The following is a 26,961-nucleotide window of genomic DNA, read 5'->3' as shown; positions in this document are numbered from 1 at the left end:
TCACCGATGAAGACACCCATATCTTCATCAAACTGAAGAAACATATCTGTTTGACTGCCTAAGGGACATTCAGTATCTGGTGCAGTTTAAAACCCTCAGCAGCCAGAATACTGCCATTCAGCCCGGCCCACTCACTAGATTATCCATGAATACCAGTAAGAAAGTATGGGCACCCGAGCAGTGTTAAACAGGAATCTCTTCTTTATTATCCAAGTAGCTGTAACACCTTCTTCTGCCCGTCCAAGTCTAGCGGAATCCTTTGTAAAGATGGCCTGGGAAACCCCCAATATTATGCAGCTGATCAGGAGCCAGAGAAACGGCACTCGATTACTGAAATAGACAAAACGAAAGGCAAAGCCCAGCTTTATTAACATCCAAATAAAGTGCGGACAGCATAGAAGCATAGAAATGTCGATACTCTCAGCGTGCTCATTAAAACCAACAATTTTATGCTACGAATGTGTCATCAACAACGTCATCATCCACTCACAATTAATAAAATCTATGGGATGAGGGGATTGACTACATATACATTCTGTAAGGGTTAAACTTCTAATTGGATAACAACAATCTGATGGCTCCGCCTCAGACCATCTCTAAATTGATGACAATAAAAAGAAAATACATCACTTCTACAATATATTACTGGTTAGTGTAATACATTCTGGCCAGCCTAACATTGAGGGTTTTGATTGGTTGGCTCCGTACTGACCAATGTTGGACAACTGACAGGTCATCAAGAAGTGAGCCAGAAGGGAGTAGGGGGAGAGAGGTCCATGGACTGTTTTCCCTTCAATTAAAGAAAAGACCATCCCTTATTACTAGGCCATGCGCCAGAGTGATCTCTTTGTAGTTGGCCTTGTGCGTCGCTGCATTTATTCTGATTTCAGCTAATATTAATGCAAGTGTTTACCACGGGGGACACTCTTGAGTTATTCATTGTCGGGTCTTTTTAGGTTTATGATTCCTTGCACCTGGCTCACAATGGTTGGTTGTGCTCTTCCAAACTAGAATTAGACAGGAGTAGTCTTATTTCCCAGGGAAACATTATCTCGTGCCTTTTCTGCAGCGTGCAGACCCTCCCTGAAGAGAAGGTCCCTGGAATGCCCCTCCTCACCCCCATGAACACAACAGCCCGAAGAGTCAAGAATGTACAAAGCAACTCACTGTTTGGACAGCCCCCAGGAGGGCCAGTGACATCCACATATGCAAATAGATATTCTCAGCCATTCAAACTTTATCCAGTCAAAGGGCCTCATTACAAGTTTGCAGGTCTGTCTCTGCCAGGTGCAGTGGCCACCGTAGGCAGACCGTCCTATGGGACTCAATAGGAATGGGGACTAAAACTTTACCAGAGCCTGACTTCCCGGCTGCCGGACTTGTAATCTTGTAATCTCCCAGTGGTACCAGGAAGTCAGGCACCAGTAAAATGTTAAGAGTCTGGCGACAACTCACCGGTAGCACCGTCAGGGTTACCGCCAGACTCGTAATGAGGCCCATGTCTTTATGGATACAGGTGCCGCTACACAGATCATTGATCCAAATGCCTCGATGGATCAGATTGACTAACAACGGAAAACCATTGTGATGATGTCATTAGTGACACCACAACATAGCCACGTTAGTCATAAAGCAAACTCACAGCCATGCATGAAGTTACACACAAAGAACATGCTTACACAGTTCTGTAAATAGAGGACAGACATACATACATAGAGGACAGACACACATACATACTGTCGAAAGCTTTTATTATTTTTCTCATTAGCCAAGTGCAGAAATGCTGAACGCAAGGCAAAGGAAGAGATGCGGAGCAAGCTTGCAACCAACCCTATGGAACTACAGGAACGTATAAGAACCCTGGAGAATCCAAATACTACTAACCTATAGGAAACATAGCATGGTATAGATATATAGACATCATAGTATAACTATAATGAGGTTACATGAGGCCACAAGCCACAGGATGAGAGACAAAGGAAAGCAGATCTAGACTGCACAGAACAGCAGGCCAGGGCGAGCAGCCAAAGTCAGAGACAAACAGCACATTCCGAAGCTAAGAGGCAAGGAGCAATCTGCAGAATAGCAGAATAAATCCTCATAAATTGCAGACCAGAGAGCTCCATTTTGCGGTCCTCAAACACGTGATACGGCCAAACCAGACAATGGTCATTCGTCCGCGGTGGGAAGACAAACGGTTCTCAGCAACACAGATATGAACTGAAACATGGATTCTTTAACAACATTGCAATGCTGAGGGCACTCTCACAGGCAAAAGTGGTGCCACTGATGGCTACATTGGGAAGTCCTTCTCATCCCCTTGAGAAGTTGCATTGAGCACTGAGAAGAGAGCTGGGTCCCAGGCCTGGGGAGACCAGCTCCAGTCAATCAGGGAACAGTAATCCAGGGGTGGATAGCAGAGGGCAAGGGCCAATGGTAATCCTGCGACCCTGTAGCTTTGTAATAGATAGCTTTTTGGGGAAGGGGTAGGCAAGCCACCTGACATGTGAGGACCAATAGAGTAGTATCTATAGGTGCCATGCATAGGCACTACCACCCCAACTACCCAATCCTGTCTTCTCATAGGGTTTTGGGGAAGAGCCACATGTTGTGACATAAAAATCAAACAAAATGGCTCGACACAGGCTTAGGACCTGTGAGTCCGGGAGATTTTCAATGTCCTGTATGATCCCTATCTGTTTGTGTAATAAACAACAGTTCTAACTTGCCCTTGGCTGTGCCCTCTGTCTGTGCACTAGGGGAGGGTTTGTAGGGCCCTGGGAGCTGGAATGGTGAGCTTGTAGTGTGACCCCCAATCCCTGTGGTGTACCTAATTCAACAAGATGGTAGCAGAGATATGGTTCACTACACCCGTTTGGAGGCAGAGAGTTGTAGAAAGGTGGTGCACGGAGCACGCCTGAAAGGTTGGTTGGGAGCAGGAGAGGCTCAGGATAATTGACAAGAACTAGTATTTGTGAAGTTGAGAAAAATTAGATTAAAGTATTTTTGTGTTTGTATAATAACGGAAGTATTGAAGCTCAACTTGAGGTCAAGTGAGTATAAAGAAATGTATCAGGGGAAATACGGGCTGATACACCCCTACTGCACCTATGTAAGGCCCTTCTGTGATATAAGGACAAGATTTGTAAATATAGCGTGGAATGGAGGAACAAGACAGAAGGTAAATCAACTAAGCCATGGCCACAATGCGGAAGTTTCTCCAAATACGCGCAGCAATCATTACCCACATACAAGAGACTCATAATGGGAAAAGCTGAGCAGTCGTATGGCAATATTCAAGCTCTGGAAGATATTTTAGGAGGACGAGGGAGAAGTAGCAAGGCACCAATGGGTCCTGAGCCAGCAGGAGACTCTGGGCGCAGCACCCTCGGCCCCCACTCCTCCACCTGCTCCTGACCATGGGAACTAAGGGACTGCAACAGAAGCACAGGGATTATACCCTATAAGGGAATTAAAAGCAGCAGAGGGTACTCAAATCGAACATTTGAACCTCACCCATATACTATGGAGGAGGGGCAGAAAGGGGCATGCAGCAAGACCCAGATGAGCGCCAAGGAGGGGCTGGGAGGAATAGCAATGAACACGTGGGTTCGAGGGCAAATATTATTGAAATTATATGGGAAGACAGCGGGAGAAAAAGAAGGGGAAAGTAAGGAAGTAGCTGGATGTAAGGGAAGCAGTAAAGCACAAGAGTGGGCAGAGATAATGGAAGAAGTAGAAAGGAAAGAGAAGGAAAAGAAGGAAGATCGTGAGAAGGTATGAAAAGATAAGCAAAGAGAAGAAGAGAAAGAACGGGAGCAGAGAGATGAGGAGAAAGAGGGAGTTCAAGGAGATAGAGAGGCAAGGGGGAAGACATGGCAAGTTTTGGTAAGAAGGCAAAGGAGAAAGTAGGAACTAGGGTGACTCGCAGGAGAGTACAAACACAAGGAAGAGGAGGAATGCACAGTGCGGGAAATAAAACTGAAGTGGGGATTGACCGCGTCTGACGATAACGCAGGGAGAGGTAGGCAAGCAGAGCAGGATCGCAGCCAGACATATGAAAAGGCAGTCGGGCTGTCAGACAGAACCGATGCACGGTCCTCCATGAGGGTGGACAGCAGAAACCTCATGGACTTAGGAGGGGAACCACAGGGAGGCAAGGTACTGAGTAGACTGAGCTTCCATGATGATTTTGACAGTGATCTTGGAAACACCAAGTCAGAACACGACTTGGCAGAGAGGGAGGATGAGGGGATGGGCCAACCTGCTCGTCGGTCGTCAGGAAATACAACTGATTGAAGGTCCACATGGGGAGCAGATAGAGATGCAGAGGAATTGCAGGGTGACAAAGATGAGAGACCACAATGGTTCAGTGATGCATCGCCCAGCCTGGATGCTGTAACCCCATATGCACAGAGGCTCAGGGACCTCCCAGCATGAAGGAGGAGGGACATCATGAGGGTGTTCATTGCCACCAAGACACAGGGAGATCAGAGGGGGAAATCAAGTGGACAAGAGAACCTGACGGGACCATTGAGTTCACAAAGATGCCCTTATAGGAAAAGGGAGAGGGGCGACCTCAGTATATACACCATGGCAACATATAGACAAGGAAAACCTGAGGTGTAGGCTACCTTTGTTTACCATGGGTGCAGGGAAATGGATATACGAGATGGAAAGAATGACGGCAAGATAGAAACTAGCAGTAGGGGATGTAAAAGGTCTACTAGGGGTGCCCCTCGGAGAATCTGCTGATGACATATGGCAAAGGGTGGGGTACTCAGGAGTAACAACCCAGAACATGGCGCACAATGGTTTGCTGTTCACTAACTGTCGAGCAGCTGTATGGCAAGCTCTACAGATGCAGTACCTAGACATCAGACATTAGTGCAATTATGGCACGCAGAATGGTGGAAGATGAAGACCCGCTACAATATATATAGGCTATTCATGAGCTATGGTGCCTTGAAACGCGAGAACGGTGGAAAAAACAGTGACATTATTCTATCATATACTATGCCAAGGGTTGCCAGAACAAGTGCAAAGGCAACTGAAGAAGCTGGTGGAAATGGAAGCAAAACTATGGTCAGAAATACAACTTACAATAGGACATTACTGTAGATTAATGCACAAGAACGCAAGGAAAAAGCGCGAGGAAGGGAAGCAGGAGGAGGCGAAGTTAGTAAAGAAGAAGCTATCTAAATGTACCAGGGAAGGGGCAGTATTAACAAGCACAGGAGTGCAAAGGGCACCACAGACACAGTATGTACCACTGCCCGCGGGATGGAGGTTATGCAACAAAGGGCCACCAAGGAGTCGTGGGTATGGGTAACAAATGCAACAGAGGCAAGGGGGTTTCCGGGGGAGTATCAGGGATACGGACAACATATGCAGCAGTGTCCAGAAGGTTTCCCTGGAGGGTATCAGAGGCAAGTGAGAGAACTTCCCCAGCACTGGGTGTGTGGACAGATAGGACATGTCCCAAGAGTATGCAGGAGTAGAGGAGGGATGCAACAGAATGGGGCAATGCAATACCAGCCAGCATATCCAGGGGAGCAAAATTAGTTCTATGTCCAGGACCAGACGCAACAATAAGGACAGGCACTGAATGCAAACCCGCAGTGACATCAGCCCATGACACAGACACCACAAATGAAGGAAGGAAGGAAGCATAAAGAGGGGAAAAGACATTACACTGGACAACAGAAATGGTTGAGGCTTTCGACGAGCTGAAAAGAGCAATATGCACAGTGTTAGGGATCCCAGATTTTCAAAGAGAATGTTTCCTATCCACACGCTGTGATGGAGTGGTTATGACCGCAGTACTGACACAGAAGACAAGCATGGGGCAGAAGTCTCTAGCATACTACAGTGGGAAATTAGACCCAGTAATGAGAGTACACTATCCAAACGAACAGGCATTGATTGCAACCACATTCGCAGTGGACAAATAAACAAGTATTACCATGGGATGCAGCACCACTCTTTATGTGGAGCATGCTCTCTCTGCAGTACTGGAAAGGCCGAAGAGTACATTGACAACCCAGAGAGCTTCAGGGTACAAGGTACTATTGTCAACCCCAACTCTCAAGAGATGCAGACTTGTCAACCCGGTGACTTTCATCGCTGACGTCTTACAGAAGGGTCACTATGCACCCGACTGCACAGCAAACATAGAATCATTCAGTGACACTTGCAAAGTACAGGACGATGCACTCTAGGGTAGAGACATCCTTTACATTGATGGGTCATCAACAATAGTCCAAACCACTGGGGAAAGACATACTGAGACGGCAGTTGTGAGACTGGGAGAGGACAGGATGTGCAATGTGGTGACAAGCACACATTTACCGCCACACTATTCAGCACAAGCAGCAGGATTAGTTACCTCAGTATTGGCAGTGAAGCACAGCAGAGGAAAGGAAGTGACAGTGTATTCAGATTCACCCTGTGAGACATCCACAGTGCATTCTGAGCTGAGGAGGGTCTTCAGGTGTGCTGATGGGTTTCCGGTGCAGCATACACTCCTATTAGGCAGATGGGCAGAGGTAATAGATCTCCCAGAATGAATAGCAGTAGCGAAGTGCCCAGCACACACGAGGGGGGAGGATCCCATCTCCAGGGGCAACAAAGCAGCAGATGCAAAAGCAAAAGACGCTGCATACTTTTAGGACATTTTATAAATGGAGGCATGGTCCCACACGCACGATTATGCGCAAACAATGATACTAAAGGAAGGGTACAACACATTACCAGTGACACAGATTACGGAGCTGCAGGGAGATGCACCCAGGGAAGAAAGTTATGGATTAATACGAGATGTACAGTGTCTCTGACAGATGCCTTATGGCAGAAAAACAACACAGGGAAAATGGTAATGCCATTTTCATTATTGCACACTGCACTGACACAACTACACTATCCAACCCATACAGAGAAGAAGGTGCTTGCTGCTCACATTGGAAACATGGTTCTGTCCTAACTTGGCGGAACACGTGGCTGAATTCATGACCAGTTGTCTAGTGTGTAAACAATTTACTGCAGGTCATACATTGAGGGTAGTGAGAGGAGCCATACCTCGCCCATTCGGTCCATTCCAACACCTGCACGTCGACTATGTTGACATGATCCAAGTTTGCCAAGGTTACTGCTACATGATAGAGGTTGTATGCAATTTTCTCGTTGGATGGAGGCCGGTCCTTGTTCCCATACTGATGCCCTTAGAGCGGCAAAATTCCTGGTCCCAAGATATTCCCACGATGGGCCTTCTGTGAGATCCTGCAGTCTGACAATGGCCCTCACTTCCCCAATGAGATATTCCAACACATGACAACATTGTTAGGAATCCAACACAAATTCTCTTGTGCCTATCACTCACACGCAAACAGGGTATGGGAGTGCCTCAATGGCTTGCTCAAGGAAAATATAGCCTAAACTAAAAAGACACTGAACAAAAATTGGCTCCATTGCCTTCCCTTAGCCTTGTTTGCACTGTGCAATAAGCCCAGATCCGACCACCATTTAATCCCACATGAGGTGGTAACAGGACAGCGCATGTGACTTCCCCTGGCTCCTCCCACTAGGATTAATTAATTAATTAAAGATGCAGAGAGCATGTCTGATGTATTGGGTCAGGAAATGTACAAGCATACTGCTTCCTTGATTGCTAGTGCCTCGCTTATTTCTCATCAGCTGCTTAGACAACGGGAGAGGCCTGAAGCAGGAGAAGAGAGCAACAGCACCGAAGCCAGTGAGGACTTACTCAAGCAGCCACTGTTGTATTTGGGGGGACCAAGTCCTCTTACACAATTTCTCCATTAAATGGGATGCACCGCGTTTCACAGGAAGGCATTTTGTTGGACTAATAACTGAGTGAGTAGTTAAACGTGTCAGGAAGAACACCTGGAACCACCTCAGGGACATCAAGCCCTACAAAACGGTGGCCTCTCCTAGCATCAATATCGACAGGGCCAATGATCCACAAACAAAATGACAAAACAACAACTTGGAATCAGCACAACCCAGGAGAGGACATCCAATGGTTATTAGCTCATGTGCAGGAGAGATAGGGCAAGTACTTCCTACCTGCCTGAAAGGGGCCCCTAGGGGTCCCTTGTGATATGGAAACAAGGCAATAACCATACACGAAAAGATGCGCCAGACACGAGGTTCAAATTCCCAATGCTAGGGTTTATTGCAAGCAAAAATAGTCCCAATTGGCCAATTCTGGTCTCACGCCCCGCGACGTGAGTTTCCTAGACCTCGAGGGACGCAAGAGAGCGAATTACATACATCAGTTACATATATACAAAATGCATATCATACAATCAGCTATGTCATGTTTAACACCCTCCTTTATTAAGTTTCTTTGAACTCGGGATGACGATGGACATTTCCGACGGGTATGACAATTATGACACTTTCGATGTCTATTCTAGTAACAATGTGCAATTTAGAAAGTGCGGAGCCATCTTTTAGTTGTTGAACAGAACACGGTGGTTCTGTTCTTGGAAGCAAGCTGCACACGGGGGAAGAGCCACATTCCATGCTTTCCTACCTATGAGGTACTATTCGTGTCCTGGGAGCCGACACGCTCTAAAGGGTTTTGCGAAGGGGGGGGCCGTAGGAAGAGCATAATTCAAGCCTTTAACTGTTTTAGTCTAACATATTCTACCATCGCACAAGACTGGCTGGCAGCTGTAAAGTGATTAAATGCCCTGCAGCTCTCCCTCAAGGCTACAGAGAGGGAGCGTGGGCATTCCTTTCTGGGCTACTCATGAGGAGTTTTCAACGAACTCCTCAGTCCCGCGACCTTGCCCTTTCATATTCAGACAACAATGTTAACAGTTGAGCAGAGTAAGCAGAATCCGCAAGAATTGCAAGCTGCAAAGCAGTTTTAGACAGAAAGCAATGAGCAATGGTTAACAAGCAAAATGGCGATTCTTGCTACGTTTAAATGGCCACTTGTTGGTCAAGCATAACAGTCTATATTTCTATAATTCGGTGCATAAGACGGTTGGCCTACGGCCATCAAGTTACGTCTGTCATTCAAATGAAGGGTATTCACTTTTCCAGATTGACATGCCTAGGTGGGAGGTTATACTCAATTTGCATCATTAGGTCACTGTGTTTAGTTTTGTACACCAACCGCATTGTTAGGTCACTGTGCTTAGCCTTGTACACAAATTACATTGCCGGGTCGCTCTGTTTAGTCTTGCACACAAACTGCATTGTTAGGTGTAGGCTTCTCTCCCACTACACAGGATTCTCAAATCTAGCTGTGTTCAGTCTTGCACACAAACTGCATTGTTAGGTCACTGTGCTTAGTCTTGTACACAAATTACATTGCCGGGTCGCTCTGTTTAGTCTTGCACACAAACTGCATTGTTAGGTGTAGGCTTCTCTCCCACTACACAGGATTCTCAAATCTAGCTGTGTTCAGTCTTGCACACAAACTGCATTGTTAGGTCACTGTGCTTAGTCTTGTACACAAATTACATTGCTGGGTCGCTATGTTTAGTCTTTCACACAAACTGCATTGTTAGTTCGCTGTGCTTAGTCTTGTACACAACTTGAAATGTTAGGTGTAGGACTCTCTTCCACTATACAGGATTCTCAAATCTAGCTGTGTTTAATCTTGTACCTAAACTGCATGGTTAGGTCACTGTGCTTAGTCTTGTACACAAATTATATTGCTGGGTCACACTTTTTAGTCTTGTACACAAACTGCATTGTTGGGTGTAGGCCTCTCTCCCACTATACAGGATTATCAAATCTAGCTCTGTTTGTTTAGTCTTGTACACAAACTACATTGTAGGTAGCTGTGCTTAGCCTTCTACACAACTTGCATTGTTAAGTGTATGCCTCTCTCCCACTCTACAGGACTCTCAAATCATGCTCTTTTAGTCTTATACTCAAACTACACTGTTAGGTCGCTGTGCTTAGTCTTGTACACAAATTACATTGCTGGATCGCTCTGTTTAGTATTATACACAAAATGCATTGTTAGGTCGCTGTGTCTAGTCTGGTACACAACTTGCATTGTTAGGTGTAGGCCTCTCTCCCACTATACAGGATTCTCCAATCTAGCTCTGTTTAGTAGTGCACACAAACTGCATTGTTAGGTCCCCCTGTCTAGTCTGGTACACAACTTGCATTGTTAGGTGTAGACCTCTCTCCCACCATACAGGATTCTGAAATCTGGCTGTGTTTAGTCTTGTACATAAACTACATTGTTAGGTCGCTCTGCTTAGTCTTGTACACAATTTACATTGCTGGGTCGCTCTGTTTAGTCTTGCACACAAACTGCATTGTTAGGTCGCTGTGTTTAGTCTTGTACACAACTTGTATTGTTAGGTTAGGCCTCTCTCCCACTATACAGGATTCTCAAATCTATCTGTGTTTAGTCTTGTACACAAACTACATTGTTAGGTCGCTGTGCCTAGTCTTGTACGCAAATTACATTGCTGGGTCGCACTGTTTAGTCTTGTACACAAACCGCACTGTTAGGCGTAGGCTTCTCTCACACTATACAGGATTCTCAAATCTAGCTGTTTCTAGTCTTGTACACACATTGCATTGTTAGTTTGCTGTTTTTAGTCTAGTACACAAACTGCACTGTTGGGCGTGGGCTTCTCTCCAACTATACAGGACTCTCAGATCTAGCTGTGTCTAGCCTTGTACTCACACTGCATTGTCAGGTGTAGGCCTCTCTCCCACTATACAGGAATCTCAAATCTAGCTGTGTCTAGTCTTGTACTCAACTTGCTTTCTCAGGTGTAGGCCTCTCTCCCACCATGCAGTACTCTCATATCTAGCTGTGTTCAGTCTTGTACACAAATTGAATTGTTATTTAGCTGTGTTTAGTCTGCTTATCATACGCTGATACTAGCTACAGTGGGTAACCTAGGCCCATCGCTACAGAACTCTCAATTCGAGACCCGGACAAATAAGAAATTCTCACAGCCTACGGTACGTATTGCTCACACCACTAGCGTGGACAGAGGCCACAGGCACGGCCAAACATCCATGCACGATAGAACACGTCTACAGCTAAGCACATCTGGCCTAGTTTCACACATAGCCGTCCAGACTGAAAAACCTGATGTACCACATCTCTGCTACTAGCATACAGCGACCACCACCCGGTACAGCTGGCCTCACATAGACTCTCTCAACAACAGCAATCTATCTCTAACCTCAAGAGCGCCCACCCACGTGGCTGACCTATACTCGGCTGCTTAGCCGAGCCTTGCCAGCCACCCAAGTCTTAGAATGACAAACATGCACACACGCATCTAAGCTATTCCCATAGAATCTCTAACCACATCGACTACGGGCACCAAGGACGTTCAACCACGGAAAAAGCGCTTTGAGGCCACACAAGTGGGGAAAGAGGGCTATATAAATAACAAAATACAATGCAATACAATACATCCAGAGTGAGGGCACACTGTCTGTTATTTTTCTTTCCGCACACATTCATTGTGTATGTGCGACTGTTTTTATTGCATTTGTTCCATTATTCCCATTGATCCCCATCCGGAAACTTTCCAAGGCCAATTTGTCCAATTTGTTAGGAGATCCAACAGTAGCAGAAGATGCCACCCTAACATGTATTTTCGCGTCTTCATAGCCTATTTGTCCCAAGTATATGTACACCTGGAAAGGGGAAATCCATCTGTACTGTCAGTATTACGCGACCCCAGAATAAAAGCTGTGTGGGAACAGCTATTCCTTCTTGCTATGGCAGACTATTTTGTTCGTGGGCCTTGAATTAATACAATACTAACCCAATAATGCTTGTTTTGCGCATTCTAGGTGGGCAACTGATATCTTCAACTATGCAAGGATCCAGAAAGGGTGTAAGTGATGGGCAACATTATTAAAATAATGTTTATTGTGTCTTGTTTCTTATTCTCATGTGGTATTTTTGTCCCTCATCTTTTGCCGAGTATCTTATGTTGCTAGAAATGCAGCTGTATCCTCTACTAACACAACCCCAACTCTAGCAGGTGGAACGACCGTGCCAGGTGGACGAGCAAGCACTGTGAGTACACTAGGGAGAGGTTGACGCAGTGCAGATGTAGACATGAGGGGTGGAACTCTATCTCACTGATACTACTCGAGAATCTAACAACATGTGGTACAAGCACATGACTAAGGTAGGTAAAGAAACCACTGGGGAGAATTGCTATGTCTGCTCACTAATCCCCTATGCCATGAGTGCCTCCAGAACGATTATAGCAACTGAAATACCAGCTACAAGAGCACAATGCCTGATTTACCTATCCATGGTTACAACCTGAAGAGGATTCCAAAGGAAAGCAGCAACATTGAGATGGATAGCTAAGGCGACATTTCCACATGAAGACAGTTATATAAAGACACTTCACATGATGAACAATTACTGGCAGCCAGACCAGGCTATACAATACATAACTGACGGCCCACAGAAAGGAGAAACAAAAGCAATAACACTCAAGGAATTACCATGCCCGAAGAGAGGACCCAAGGAAATAGGAGGAGTACCGGGATGTTGGGAAAGACTGCAAATGCTTGTGTATGGCCAAGTATACACAGCTGAAGGATGGAAGGAGGGCATAGTAGGTAGCAAGGCACACACCCCAGTACAAGCACCGGTGAACAGAGTGCAAGGAGAAACTGAAGGAATGGGATGCGAACACCAAGTTACTGACAATGGCAGCACTATTAGTACCGTAGAAGGACATCAAGAAAATACAAAAAGAAAGAAAATGTCAGTAGAAGTGAGTAGAGTGAAAAGAGACAACTATTTCTCATCAGCATCAGAAGCATCACTCGACAATGTACCACCTGAACACCGGCTGTTCAGTAGGACAGAAATGTTTATTACATCAATAGTTCCAGCTGTGCAAATGTACACAAACGCAAAATGGTTGCAGATAACGAGATGAGAGCTGATACAGACAATACATCTAACAGTAAATGGCTTCTCCAGAACAGATATGTTGTAGACCTTCTCAGAGCAATGGAAGGAGGAGTTTGTGCCAAAGTTGGGAATTCCTGTTGCACGTTTGTGCCAGCAAATGACAGAGAAAATGGAACACTGATTGAAGCAGTAACAAGATTAACGGAAAAAAATGCACGCCAAAATGGAGGAGGGAGCCAAAGGAACAGGAAAAGATCAGAGCTGGCAGTCATGGATGACAACATGGCTGGCAGATGGACTAAACGTATTACTGGGAGCACTAATACTAGTACTACTAGGACTGTGTTACACAATGTTGTAAAACGAGTGAGAAATTGATGGGCATGAAAGTGTTAGCGGATATAAACATTGAAGAAGAAAAAGAGAAGATAGGTGAAGAGAAAAATAAGCTGAGGGCAAAGATAAAGGAGTGCCCACTGTTGCCGATCAAGATGATAACATTCAATGATCCCTTTGACAACAACAAGTACTAGGCGAAATGGGAATGGTTCAACCCGGAAGGAGAGTGCAGTTACATGACATGGAGTTTCGATGACCATGCAAATTACTACGGAAATCTTGGAGGAGTAACAAAGATATGGTTACCAAAAGCAACCGTGACTAAGTATGGGGGTTTGATCGACCAGTCGACCAGAGGGGGACTGAACAGAGGGTCCCTGGCATGCCCATCCTCACCCCCATGAACATGACAGCCCAAAGAGTCAAGAACACACAAATCAACTCACTGTTTGGACAGCCCCCAGGAGGGACATTGACATCCACACATGCAAACAGATATTCTCTTAGACAGCCAATCAAACCTTATCCTGTCAATGTCTTCATGGATACAGGTGCCGCTACACTGATCATGGATCCAAATGCCTCGATAGATCAGATTGACTAACAACAGAAAACCATTGTGCTGACATCATTAGTGCAGAAACGCTGAACACAAGGCAAAAGAAGCAATGCAGGGCAAACTTGCAGACATTTATTGCAACTAACCCTATGGAACTACAGGATCGTATAAGAAGCCTGGAGAATCCAAATACTACTAACCTACAGGGAACACAGAATGGTATAGATATATAGAAATCATAGTATAATTATAATGAGGTTACATGAGGCTGAAAGCCACAGGATGAGAGATGAAGGAAAGCAGAACTAAGCTGCACAGAACAGCAGGCCAGGGCGAGCAGCCAAGGTCAGAGACAAACAGCACATTCCGAACTAAGAGACAAGGAGCCATCTGCAGAAGAGCAGAATAAATCCTCATAACTTACATACCAGAGAGCTCGATTTTATGGTCCTCAACCACGTGATGCGGCCGAGCCAGACAATGATCATTCACCAGCGGTGGGAAGACAATCAGTTCTCAGCAACACAGACATGAAGTGAAACATGGATTCTGTAACAACATTGCAACGCTTCTCACAGGCAAAAGTGGTGTCACTGATGGTTACATAGGGAACACATTGTTTTTCTCATCACCTTGAGAAGGTGCACTGAGCGCTGAGAAGAGAGATGGGTCCCAGGCCTGGGGAGACCAGCTCCAGCCAATCAGGGAACAGTAACCCAGGGGTGGATGGCAGAGGGCAAGGGCCAATGCTAATCCTGCGACCCTGCAACAACATAATAGATAACCTTTTGGGGAAGGGGCAGGCAAGCCACCTGACATGTGAGGACTAATAGAGTAGTATCTATGGGTGCCATGCATAGGCACTACCACCCCAACTACCCAATCCTGTCTTTTCATAGGTTTTTGGGGAAGAGCCCCATGATGTGATGTAGAAATCGAACAAAATGACCCTACATGGGCTTAGGAGCTGTGCGTCTGGGAGATTTTCAATGTCCTTTGTGATACATGTCTGTTTGTGTAATGAATGACATTTCTAACTTGCCCTTGGCTGAGTCCTCCCTCTGTGCACTGGGGGATGGTTCGTAGGGCCCTAAGAGCTGGAAAGATGCGCTCGTAGTGTGACCCCCAGTTCCTCTGGTATACCTAAACCAACATCCCTAATATATCAGTAACCTTGGCTCTGCTTGCCAGCTACTGTCTGAGCTCTGCATGGATCTGTATTTCTTTGTGATTTATGCATCGTAAATTCTCTTGAAGTCTTGAGGCCTTTTGTTAACTTAGAAGCATGATTCCATTTTGGAAAAGATGGCTGCCCATTACTATTGTGTTTCTATATTAGTGAACTATATACACATGTCGTTCATGTTACATTCAGCTTCTACATTGCTTATGTTAGTATTGTTCATGTCTTATGGATGCCATGTTAATATTCTTTGTGTATAAATGCACATGTTACCTAGTGTTTGCATTCTTCAAGTTGAGTTCATATTTGCTTTGTGTGTAATGCATGCACATGTAATGTCATAATGTTAGCTTGGTTTTGCTTGTGCCATCTTCAGCTTACAGTGTGCTCATCTCCTGTTGTATCAGCCTGGGATAAGGGCAGTACGTTTGCATTAATGAATAATGTTTCTCGTCTGTGCGATATCGGGCTGGAAAAGAGAAAGTAGCTATGGAAGATCTACTTCTCAACATTCCCCCCTCTGGTTGAGTCCTCGACCACACCCTCTTTCATGCCCTCACATATAAAGGTATCCATAATTTAGTCCACCACCCTCAGGGTGCCTGTATGTCTGACATGTTTGTCCATAATCCTGGTCATATAGCAGCATTCCCATTGGAATTACAATATACCCAATGCTCAGTAAAATTGTGAAGGTCATGAGGATAAGTAAACATTGATCCTGGATAGACAATAGTACTTTCCAATGCCTAGGTGCGAGGTAGGTCATCTGTTTGTGCATACTCATGTATGTGAGCATCCCTATTTATCACTATTTTCATTCCAACTGTCCCTTTTAGCAGCTTTTTTGCAACTGTTCATTGCAATTCTTAGAATGCAGATGGCAAATAGTACTAATGCTAGAATGGCAAGTGAAAGTTTAAATGAATTAGCCAACCATGTTGGTATCCATGAGAATAGGTAACTAAACAAGTCATAATTTTCAAGCTCTTCCATCTCTTCCACCATTTATATGTGCCTCTGTGAGGGTTCCATTCTCTGCATTGTGGGAGGGGATGTACGTGCAGCTAGAAGTCCCAAGTTATTGCACCCCCCCATGCCCCTCCTTGGCCATGATTAAATCAAGAACGTACCTGTTCTGGAGGATCATACACCTGATGGCCCTTAGCTCCTCCTTTATGGAATTAAAGCCTTTCACATTTGCATTTATTGATTGCAACAAATCCCATCTGGTTGTTTGTAACCCTTTTGCATTCATGGCCGCTTGAAAACTGGGAATAAAGAAGGACATAAAGAATAATAATAATAATAATAATAATAATTTAGCATTTATATTGCGCTACAAACCCTCAGGTATCTGAGTGGTAGCTTATTATTACCCACAGTGTGTGGTGCTCATTTATCAACCTCAGATGGATGAAAGGCTTCAGGAGGTTGGCCCTGCCAGGATTCAAACCTGCGTCAGCAGACTATGCACAGATGTCAAAATGAGTGCTCTACTCGCTGTGCTATCGGACCCACAGTCGTACTGAACCATTTATGTTCATCTGGTATGTCATCATAGGCCTCTACTGCATTTTAGGGTAAGATACCTTTTATGTATTAAGTGTGCATCCATTTGGGAGAAATGACAAATCTGTACTTCACTTTGAGGAACTACTAGGGCTGGTGTACATCAAAAAAGACAAAACGATTAAAAATATGTTTGCTATAGGAAGCATTAGTTATTCCTCCTTCATCATACATATTCTTATGTTTGCGTAGTTGAAATAATGTTTGCTGAAGTGTCTGTGTATGTCAATAAAAGAACCAATATGTTTACTCTTCTTGCTGCTGTTTGCTTCTCATCATGGACCTCGTCTCGACTCTTCTCTCCTCTTGTTCACTTTTAAAGTCAGGGTTGTCAGGCAGTGGGGTCTCTCCTTTGTAGATGTTGACATCACAGAGGTGTAACCTGGCTTGTCTTCCTTGAACTTTAACTGATTTTGGTGTGACTCCCTGAACTATTTGTGGTCCCTCAAAAAGTGGCCTGAGCTATTGTCTAGAAAAACCTTTGCATAGGACTTTGTCACCAGGGAACAGGATTGGTGGCTTCAGCAGTGTTTTTGGATCAACTTGTTAATTCACTTCATCAGTCTTCTTCGACTGCGCCTGCTGTCCTCGAAGCTGTCGAGACATACATTTAAGACTCTCTGTCATAGCCATCAAATATCATGAATTTCATTTCCTAATACAGTAGCTCCATTCTCTTCATCAGTGTGAGCTTGAGTGGGAGGAGCAAGGGATGTGCGCAGTTGGCATCCCGTCACCAGCTTATGTGGAGTCAGGTGATGGTCACAGTCGGGCTGATTGCGTAATGCAAATAAGGCTAGAGGAAGGCAATGGATCCAAACCTTTTTTCAGTTTCACTTTTAGCTTGGCAATTCGCTCTTTTAGGAGGCCATTGAGATGTTCACAAATGCTGTTTGCTTGCGGGTAGTAGGCAGAAGGAAATGTGTGCTTAATACTTCATTTACAAAATATAGTCCATTGTTAGATTGGAACATTTCACACACTCTCCAGCACACGTGGCATCCGGATGTGTGCATGGACCTGCTTCAATCCATAGGGAAAAGGGACCTCCAACTACTAGCACATACCTGTAGTCATTACAGATTTGAATCATATCTAGATAATTGGTTTGCAAATGCTGAAATGGTCCGGTTGGATGGGATATTGCTCCTCTAACTGTTTGCAAAGTTTTTTCAGCAATTTACAATACAATCTGCAACACGTTCTGCCAAGTATGGGACAAATCACTCCTCTGAGAAAATTACTGCAAAACACTCTCTTGATGTGTGTGATGGGTGTGTGCTATTGGTCTAAGGCTACTTTAAGCAGCCCTAAAGGCATGACTGGATTTCCTGTGCTGTCCTGCTACCACATTACATCTGTGGGGTTAACTGAGCACCCTCTTCATTTCCATAATCTTGTTCTTTTGTGGTGCCCTTCCCTGTGGTTCAGTAATTTGTGCTATGGGTAGTGTATTAAAACTCTCCTTCATTACTATGTTGTGTGCATGTGTGTGTTTGTTCAGTGCAGTCACAATATTAGATATTTCAGAAAAATATGCTGCTTTTTTTGCTTCAATGTCCGTGGCATCATTGCCACGAGAAATCAAATCTGCATCTCTAGTGTGCGCTGTGCACTTCACCCCAGCAGTGTTCAATGGGAGTTTGAGTGCATCTATGAGCCTGTCTAATAGTGGCATATGCTGCACTGGCGTGCTCTCTATGCTTAAGAAGCCATGCCTCTTCCAATGTGACACTCCTGTGTTGACTGTTGACGTTATGTAGGCGGGGGTCAGAATACGCCGATACCGCCTCGTCTTCATACGTGCACTTCAAGTGCCAAAATCAGCAATACCAATTCTGTTGCTTGTGCTGAGAAATGCAATGGCAATCTCACACTTGTCACTGTCTCAAAGTAGTCATTCAGTTTGACTTTCACTACTGCTGTCCCAGTATGGCTTTTGCTCATGCCATGGTCTATTGATGATGGCCCATCAATGAAAACAATTGCCTCTGCCTACTATGGAATTTTCTTTGACATGTGGTATCTCATCATAATATTCAGTGTACTTAGTGAAATCATGCACATTGGCTCCATCTTCCACTGGTTCTGCTATACATCTAGCTGAATGTATCACTTTCCAACTGACAATTTTGATTGATGGGTTGGATATAGTCACTTCATACCCACAGGCTCTCTGTGTGGTCAATATGCTTTTGGGTCTTTCAAAGATGGCAAATAGGGCATGCTCAACATATAATGTAACTGTGCATCCCATAGTTAGGCTGGCAGATTTCTCAATCACAAATGCTGCTGCCACCAATGATTGTTTGCAGGGATCCAAACTGTAAAATGCTAGCAGCATGTGTGCCATGGTAGTTTTCTGCATGAAGACAGCTGTCATCACTACTGTATTTGAAATGGAAAATAAAAAGAATTCTGCATTGTAATCAGGGCGCTCTATACAGGAGCTGTGCTAATTGCTAGCTTTAATTAATCAAAGGCATCTATCATCTCGCCTATTAGGCTATATTGCTGTTTTCTCTCCTTGAGTCCTTTTAGAAGTGGCTTTACATATGTGCTGTAGTGAAAGACACATGCCCTGCAATAATTAAAAATGCCTAGAAATTGCTGTAATCCTTTCACTGTCTCTGGCCTGGATGTTTTCATTATTGCTTCTGCTCTTTCAAGTATACCTCTCCTTCTTTCTGTTGATGTGAGCTGACCTATTTACTTGTACTTCTTCCTGACAATATTGCATGTTCTCCTTGTCAACCTTCTACTTTTTCTCTGCCAGTACTGTCATCAGTTTTATTGAGTCTCTTCTGCATTCTTCTTCTCTTGTGCTGCACACTAGAATGTCATCTATATATGGTATCACTGTACTTTCAAGTTGCACGTTTCCCAAGTCCATCTGCATCACTCGGTTGAAAACAGGAGGTGACACCAATACCCCTGGGTCACACAAGTATGTTTAAACTTAATCCTATGGTAAGTGAACAAGATCAAATACTGAGATTCAGAATGCAAGGGGATGGAAAAGAAAGTATTCTTTAAATCAAGCACTGTAAAATGTTTATGTTCAGATGGAATGTTACACAATGTTGTGGCTGGGTTCAGAAATAATGGGAACTCTGTCACATCAATAGTGTTCAGGGGCGTAAATCCTGTATAAATATCCACAAACCCCCTGTTTATTTCTTCACTGGGTACACAGCCGTGTTACATAGGGATGATGGTACTAAAATCCGTTGCTGTACCAGGGCAGCAATGGTGTCTTAGATACCTTTGTCAGCTTCTTTGGACTTAGGGTATTGTCTTATTCTAGGTAACTGTAATTGTTTATTTGTAAAGCATGTACACACAAGTGAAGTGCTTCAAAGCGCTTTAAGGTGGATAGGGAACAAGGGAATACAGTCGTCATTCTTAGGCCTTGAAGTTTCCAAATGATCTGACACAAAACTAGCATACAAGGCCTGAGGCACTCTAGTGCAAGTGCAAGGCAGGAGGGAATGAGAGAAGAGGGGAGCAGAAGAACATACAATCCATGAATTACCATACTACGAATTACCATACTATATCTCATGACTTGTCAGATAGTGAAAATGCATGACAAAGAGTGGGGAGAGAAATGGGGGAAGGGGATGGAGCAGGACATACAGAACAATAAACTAACATGCTAGGACTGTCAACAGTACATATTGATTGGTGGCTGTGTTAAACGGGATATCATATTGTAACTCCTTTATTGTATATATTGGCCTAAGCACAGTCGCTCTGCGTTGAGAAATCCGCGTTGCAAGGTTCTGACCTTAGATCGACCTAGCCGCCATTTTAGGTCCATCAGCCGTTTTGATTTCCGTTTCAAAGTCACTCTGTGTTCTAAAATGGTGGACAGTGTTTCCCGCTTGTAACCTAGCCGTCCTGACCTTCGCACAAAGTTAATGTCCAAACTGCCCGTAGGCCAAATGTTAGGAACATGTAATGAGACCTGTCCTACGTTTGACCTGTAGATTGAGGATTACCTGCGCCAACAAGTCCGATCCGCGGACATAAATCAAATACAATGTTGTTTAAATACTAAACGTGAACACTTGTTGGACCACATTGTATAGGACGTGTACTAAGGCTTAATGTTAAATTCAAAGATACACTGTTGCCATGTGACTTGTTGTTCTACAAACTGGAAATAATCCACATGCATATAGTTGGATAAACTAGAGGTGAACTCGGCACGAACCCTAGACCGAGAATTATTAACCTGCAGAGGGGTTGGACATTGCGATTGGAAAATGTATAAAAGATGCAAATGTTTAGCCATCCAGTACCTCTCACTTCTCACACCGAAAGGGCTGGTATTCGCTGTGATGTACTGAGGGCCAGATAGCTATCTGATACTTTGTTTCTTTGTAAACTGTACAGTTGTTTGAATAAAGATCTGAGAATCTTTATAAGCCTGTGTTTGGTGTATTTCCTTTTGGGGTACTCAGCCTCAATATTTTCTTTTGCTTTTACAGATGGCACCCGAATAGGGGCCCTCAAGATTGATGCCAGCTCGTTGAAGGTTGATGCGGCTATCGGACCGGGATCGGACGGTGTAAAAGGGGGTCTCTTTCTTGGATGAGACGCGACACCTCAGCAGCGTTGCACGACCCGATCCCTGGACGGTGAGCACGCGGTCCAAGTCGGCATCTTGATGAGGGTCCATATATCGAGGCGGGCAGATTTGCCGAAATCACCAACCACGTGGGACCTTAGTTAGAATTTTGCAATCCGATCGGACCTCCTTACGATTTGATCAGGTGAGTCGTGACCCGATTCTTAAGTATCCTGATAATTTGTTTTGATGTATTGCACTCGCAAGTACAATTATTGACCAGGTAACACCAGTATTCTGATATGCCTGGGAAATTGTCTGCCTGCTTCAGGGCGTTATTCCACAGTGACAGACAATCTTTGGAATTTGGCAAACCGACGCCAATGGAGGGGTTGCCGGCGTGTACTATGTACTGTAAGCACTGCATTGGTAGTATATTATTTAATGATATTTGGCACAGACAAACTAGACATGCTTCCGAACTTCAGTGGCCAATCAATGGTAGTTTTGAAATTCCTCGTATTGAAGACTTAGAATCCATATTATTGAAGAAAAAGGCTAGACCTGCAGCATTCAATGTATTACAGAATTGGAAGAAAGAAGCTATGCCGCAGCTTAAGAGTAGAGAAAAACATGCGCGCCGTCATATGACGAATGCCAAAAAAGCGTTGTTATATGACCAGAATAAACAAACAGTCTGAGTCAGTTAGGAATATGGATAGGGCTTTTTCACTTGGTATTCAGAAAATGTAACCTTCCAAAGACTTTCATGTATCTGATGAACTTATTGACAAACTTCTAAATGAACGAAGGCTTGGTGCCACTGCGCCATCTCCGTATGTTCCTCTTCCTGCTGTTATTACTCCTCCTGTAGCCCCTCCTGCTCCTCCTGTTGCTCCTCTTATGGTTCCTCTTCTTCCTCCCGTTGTTCCTCCTCTTGTTGTCACTCCTCCACCTGCTCCTCCACCTTTGCCTGCTGTTACGGGTCCGGTGGGCTCGCCTGCCGCTCCAGTGATAGTACCTTTGTTTCCAGATGTTCAAAAATTGCCTACTCTCCCAAGTGGTTCTACACCGCTTGTAGTAGATTGGGGAGCGGGATCGAGAGTTGTAACTCGTAATACTCTGGCTTCGGAGAAAAAGCGTGAATTAACTGCTTGGGCTAAACATTGCATGGAGAGGGATGAACAAGATGATGCCCTTGCCACACTCTGTAATTTGGACAATTTTCTTGAGAAAAACATTTTTATTGAAGGATTAGGAATTCATTTATGTATAATGTGGAATAGACTAAATGATATAGAACTCCCACAAGGGGTAAAGGATCTGAATACTTTTGCATTCTCTAGAGATACTGCGGAGAAAGTACAAGAGCATGTTGAGTGGGTTTTTGAGTATAGAAAGAAGTTGGAAAGGTAGAAGAATGAAGATGAAGATGGTGATAGTTTGGACGCTATGTTTGTGCAGAAATGGTATTTCCTTGTGGAAAATCGATAAATGAGGAAACACGAATTTGTACGAAAAATGCGATTAGGTGGATCTCAGACACGTTGATAACTCGCGTTGAAGTATATGACACGTATAGTCAGTATACACCAGAAATGCAGAGGAAACTGATACAGGTAATGGTAGAGTACCTGCAGGATGAGTGCGTAAAAAGAAAGATGTGTTGTCCCATAGAGTTATTGAGTATTTATAAGAGGGCTTTTTCGTTTAACACTTCTTCAGCTGCTTTGGTGCTCGATTTAGCTCTGTTGCTTAGTAAGTGTTCGGAGTTGCCTACTTCTCAGTTGCCTATGAGAGAGGTTCCTCCGACATTTGTCCCAAAGGTTGAGATTCCAGCTAATGCTGCAGCAGGTACTGCTGCTCAAGAAATTCCTGCACATTATGTGTCGCAGTTCGTTCATGTCCCGTTCTCGAGACAGGAAGTGAACACCATCAAACAATCTATTCCCGATATTAGGAAGAATCCGACAGGGTTCTACAAAGAAATAGAGTCTGTCTTGCAGTCGTCAGTATTCGCCTTAAGTGATATTGATTTGTTATTTCCCCTACTCCTGCCTGTTGATTTATGGAAGCAGATTAGGACTGTAGATGATGTACCAGGGTTAGGAGATTCATAGGATACTATGGCTAGACTAGATAGAGAAAGGCCAGCTGGTGAGAGACCTCCACAGGTAATACTAACTTTGCCTGATAGAATAGTTACAAAGTTGAAAACTATAATTCCTGAAAGAAGGATTATTTGGGACAAGCTTACGGCCTGTGTCCAAGGAAAATCCGAGGGTGCTACCGAGTTCTTTAACCGGTTCGAACAAGTATTTTCGGATTACAGTGGGCAAGACTTAAGCACAGAGTCTGGGAAATGACTATTCGGCGATAAATTTGTGCGTGGATTGCTGCCTGACATCCATGTCTTCCGAGAGCGCTTGGCAAGCAAAGTCTTAGTCAGAAGTACTGCACATTGCTCAGTACTATGAGAATCGTGTCAATAACGAAAAGTAAAGAGTTGAAAAGAGAAAAGGTGACTTAAAGACAAACGTACTATTGCAGCAGATTGTTAGAGGCCCTAGAGGGGGTACTTTGCAATTTAGAGGTCAGTACGTTCCACAGGGAAATGCGCCATTAGGTCCTCTAAACATAAACCAGTGTGCTTATTGCAGACAAGAGGGTCATTGGCGTGCACAATGCCCGATCCTCCAGCAGAGGTCGAATAACGCATTTGGGAATATGGGTAGATGATCCAGAGGTCGTCCAGGGTCAGGGGGTCCTGCTTAGAAGTCAGTTATGACAGGATTCACAGCAACCTTTTTCGCAGGACAATCAGGCACCAAGTGTGGACAATAGAAACATTTTTGATCATCCTTCTGCCGCTTACCTCTCTGAAGAACTTCCTTTCAATGACATTCTGTTTCACTAGGATTGCCCGAAGCAGGGTTTGGAACCAACACCTATTCACATTAATTAGGAAGGTCCCTACGTTGAAATGATAGTGGGAAATAGGAAACATCTATTCTTGATAGATACAGGGGCACAGAAGTGTTCCATTGACCATTCACAGGTTTCAAACATTTCACTGGGCCTCATTACGACCCAGGCGGTAAGTTACCGCCTGGGTCGTACCCTTACCACCATGGTGTAAACTATGTTTACACCATGGTGGATGGCGGATTTACCGCCCCATTCCAAGGTGAGTGGGGCGGTAAATCCCCATTTCCCATTTTATCATTCCCCATTCCCATTTTTGCCCCATAGGGCATTATGGGAGTGGGGAAGGCGCTAATTACGCCACCGTAAATTACGGTGGCGTAATTAGCACCATGGTCCCTTAGCGCCATGGATTTTAACGCCTGCAAAAAGCAGGCGTTAAACTCACCATGGCGCAAAGGGACCTCGGAATCAGGCGTTAAGGGACGGCGCCGTTTACGGCGCCGTTAACCCCTTAACGCCTGATTCGTAATGAGGCCAACTGTCAGGGCAAACCAATGTTTCTGTAGGGTTTTCTGGCACACCAGTCGTCTGTCCGGTTTCTTCGCCGGTACCTATTACTTTGGGTCCATTTACAGACCACATTGCATTCCTTTTGAGCATGAATTGTGGAGAGAATTTGTTGGGGTTGAATCTGTTAAAAGAATGAAATGCAGTAATTCATTGTTCTTCTGATCGAGTGCGTTTGACGATTTCACCACAGCAACTTTCTGTCTCTCAATTCTTAACCAGACCTTTGCGGCCGGAATTTAGTAATGTTCCGGAGTGTTTGTGGGCAATTGATGACAATGATGTCGGTGTTATGCAAATTGAGCCCGTTAATATTATTCTGAAATATGGAGTAAAGGTGCCACGTATTCCCCAGTATAAGATCTCGGTCGATGGTGAGCAAGCTTTGAAATGCATCGTCTCCGATTTTGTGCATCGACGGGTGATTGAGGAAATTACAGGTAGTTTGCGCAATAGTCCGATTTTGCCCGTGTACAAAAAAGGCGATAATGTGATTCCCTTCCGTTTTATTATTGATCTACGTGCCATTAATAAGATCGTTGCTCCACAATTTCCCATTGTGCCTGATGTGACAACAATATTGACCATGATTCCGGCTTCAGCTACTCACTTTAGTGTTGTGGATCTAAAAAACGCTTTCTTTAGCGTTCACCTTAGGGCAGTGGTCTTCAAACTTTTTTGGCCTGGGCCCCCCTGAGCAAAGTTTGGGCAGGCCGGGCCCCACCAAAAGTGCCAGATGGACAGTATGTTGAAATCGCTATGAACTTTTGCGTGCCGTCACCGCACCCTACTCCCAGTATAGACCCTGGGCTCTCCCCACCCTACTCCCACCACTATCCCAGTGCTGCTGCCCATCCTGCTCCCACCACAGTCCCATAACACAAGCATACACACATCCATACACATATGAATAAAAAATAAATCGCCATAAACGTACCTTCTGCAGCGGCCTGCACATGGTTGCTAAAATGCCCCGCTCCAGGTTGCTCTGCCCGTATGTGCGAGGAGGCGCAGGAGCACCCCTTCGCACATACATACATGCAGTGCCCTAGCCAGCATTTCCAATGAGGTATGCAAGGCTGGCGTAGCAAAACACCCCCAGCGTCGCATAGCTCAGTGATCATGTGAGGCTGGGGAAATTAACTGTCAAAGGCAAACAGTGTTTCCCTTTGAGAGTTCAGTCAGCCAGGAGCACTTCCTCATCTGGAAAAAGCAGCTGAGGGAGTGCTCAGTGTTTCACTGGGCTGGCTCTTCGGCTCCTCCATAATGGGTGAGGTGGCCAGTGGGTGGACGCCCTCTCACCCATTATGGATGAGCTGGCAGGCTTGGATTGGCCTTTAGGGCAATAGGGTGATGACCGTACCAAAAATGCAAAATGCTAGTGTAGGCCAGTCAAAATGGGCCACTTTTATGGCCAATGTGGGCCAGTTTGAGGAGTTACTTCACTATGCAGCTAGTAGTTTTGACCATTGTTGCTGAATAAATATTCTTTAAATATCACAATTTGTTTACATTTGAACAAAAAACAACCCCTTGGGTAATATTCAAACAGCCTGTGACTAAAGGACTGAATATCCATTTGCCACTGCTGGCCATTTTTTCATTGGTGCCTAACACCGTTTTATGGTTCAGTTTGACCATGTGAGCTGCCCCTTCCCAAATCTTTTTTTTTTTTTAACATTTCATGCTGGGCTCTGATGCCCCCCTGGGATGCGGCACGCCCCCCTGGGGGGTGCGCCCCACAGTTTGAAGACCTCTGCCTTAGGGGGACGCTTGTTTACCTTTACCCGTGCACCGCAAGGTTACACGGAAAGGCCTAGCATCTATAGTAGGGCTTTGAAAGAGCAGCTTGACACACGTGAGTTGCCCTCTACTTGTACACTGCTTCAGTATGTAGACAATCTTCTCTTAGCTGCTGACTCAGAGAGGGCTTGTAAGGAGGGCACCGTGTTGTTGCTTATTCACTTAGCACAACATGGACATAAAGCGTCGCTTAAAAGATTTCAATATTGTCGACAGGAAGTCACCTATTTAGGCTATCTCCTGTCAAAGGAGGGAAGAAGGTTGACGCCTGAACGGATAAAAATCATTTCTAGCATGTCTGCCCCAAATACACAGAAGGAAGTCAGAGCCTTGATAGGAATGGCTTCTTACTGTAGGCAGTGGATCCCAAATTTCTCCTTAGTGATTAAACCAATGTTGGTTTTGACGAAGAAGGGCATTTCTTCGCCATTGCCGTGGAACTTGGAACACCAGCAATAATTTGATCTGCTCAAGACTGCATTGTGCTTGGCACTGGTTTTGGGCACACCAAACTATGAAAAGGC

The 26,961-nt window shown here is 44.7% G+C and overlaps 1 long non-coding RNA gene across 1 annotated transcript in view; it reads right to left on the bottom strand.

Annotated features, from left to right (window-relative positions):
• Nucleotides 1-203: 203 nt before the first annotated feature.
• LOC138581791 (uncharacterized) overlaps nt 204-26,961 on the bottom strand; it is a 377,513-nt gene continuing 350,755 nt past the window's right edge. The window contains exon 4 of the long non-coding RNA XR_011304787.1: nt 204-330. This is a non-coding gene — a long non-coding RNA (uncharacterized lncRNA). The remainder of the gene's footprint in view (nt 331-26,961) is intronic.

Source organism: Ambystoma mexicanum, chromosome 3q (assembly GCF_040938575.1).
Source record: "Ambystoma mexicanum isolate Mex_15411 chromosome 3q, UKY_AmexF1_1, whole genome shotgun sequence".
In the NCBI taxonomy this organism is placed as follows: domain Eukaryota; kingdom Metazoa; phylum Chordata; class Amphibia; order Caudata; family Ambystomatidae; genus Ambystoma; species Ambystoma mexicanum.
This window is presented reverse-complemented; position numbering and strand designations above follow the sequence as displayed.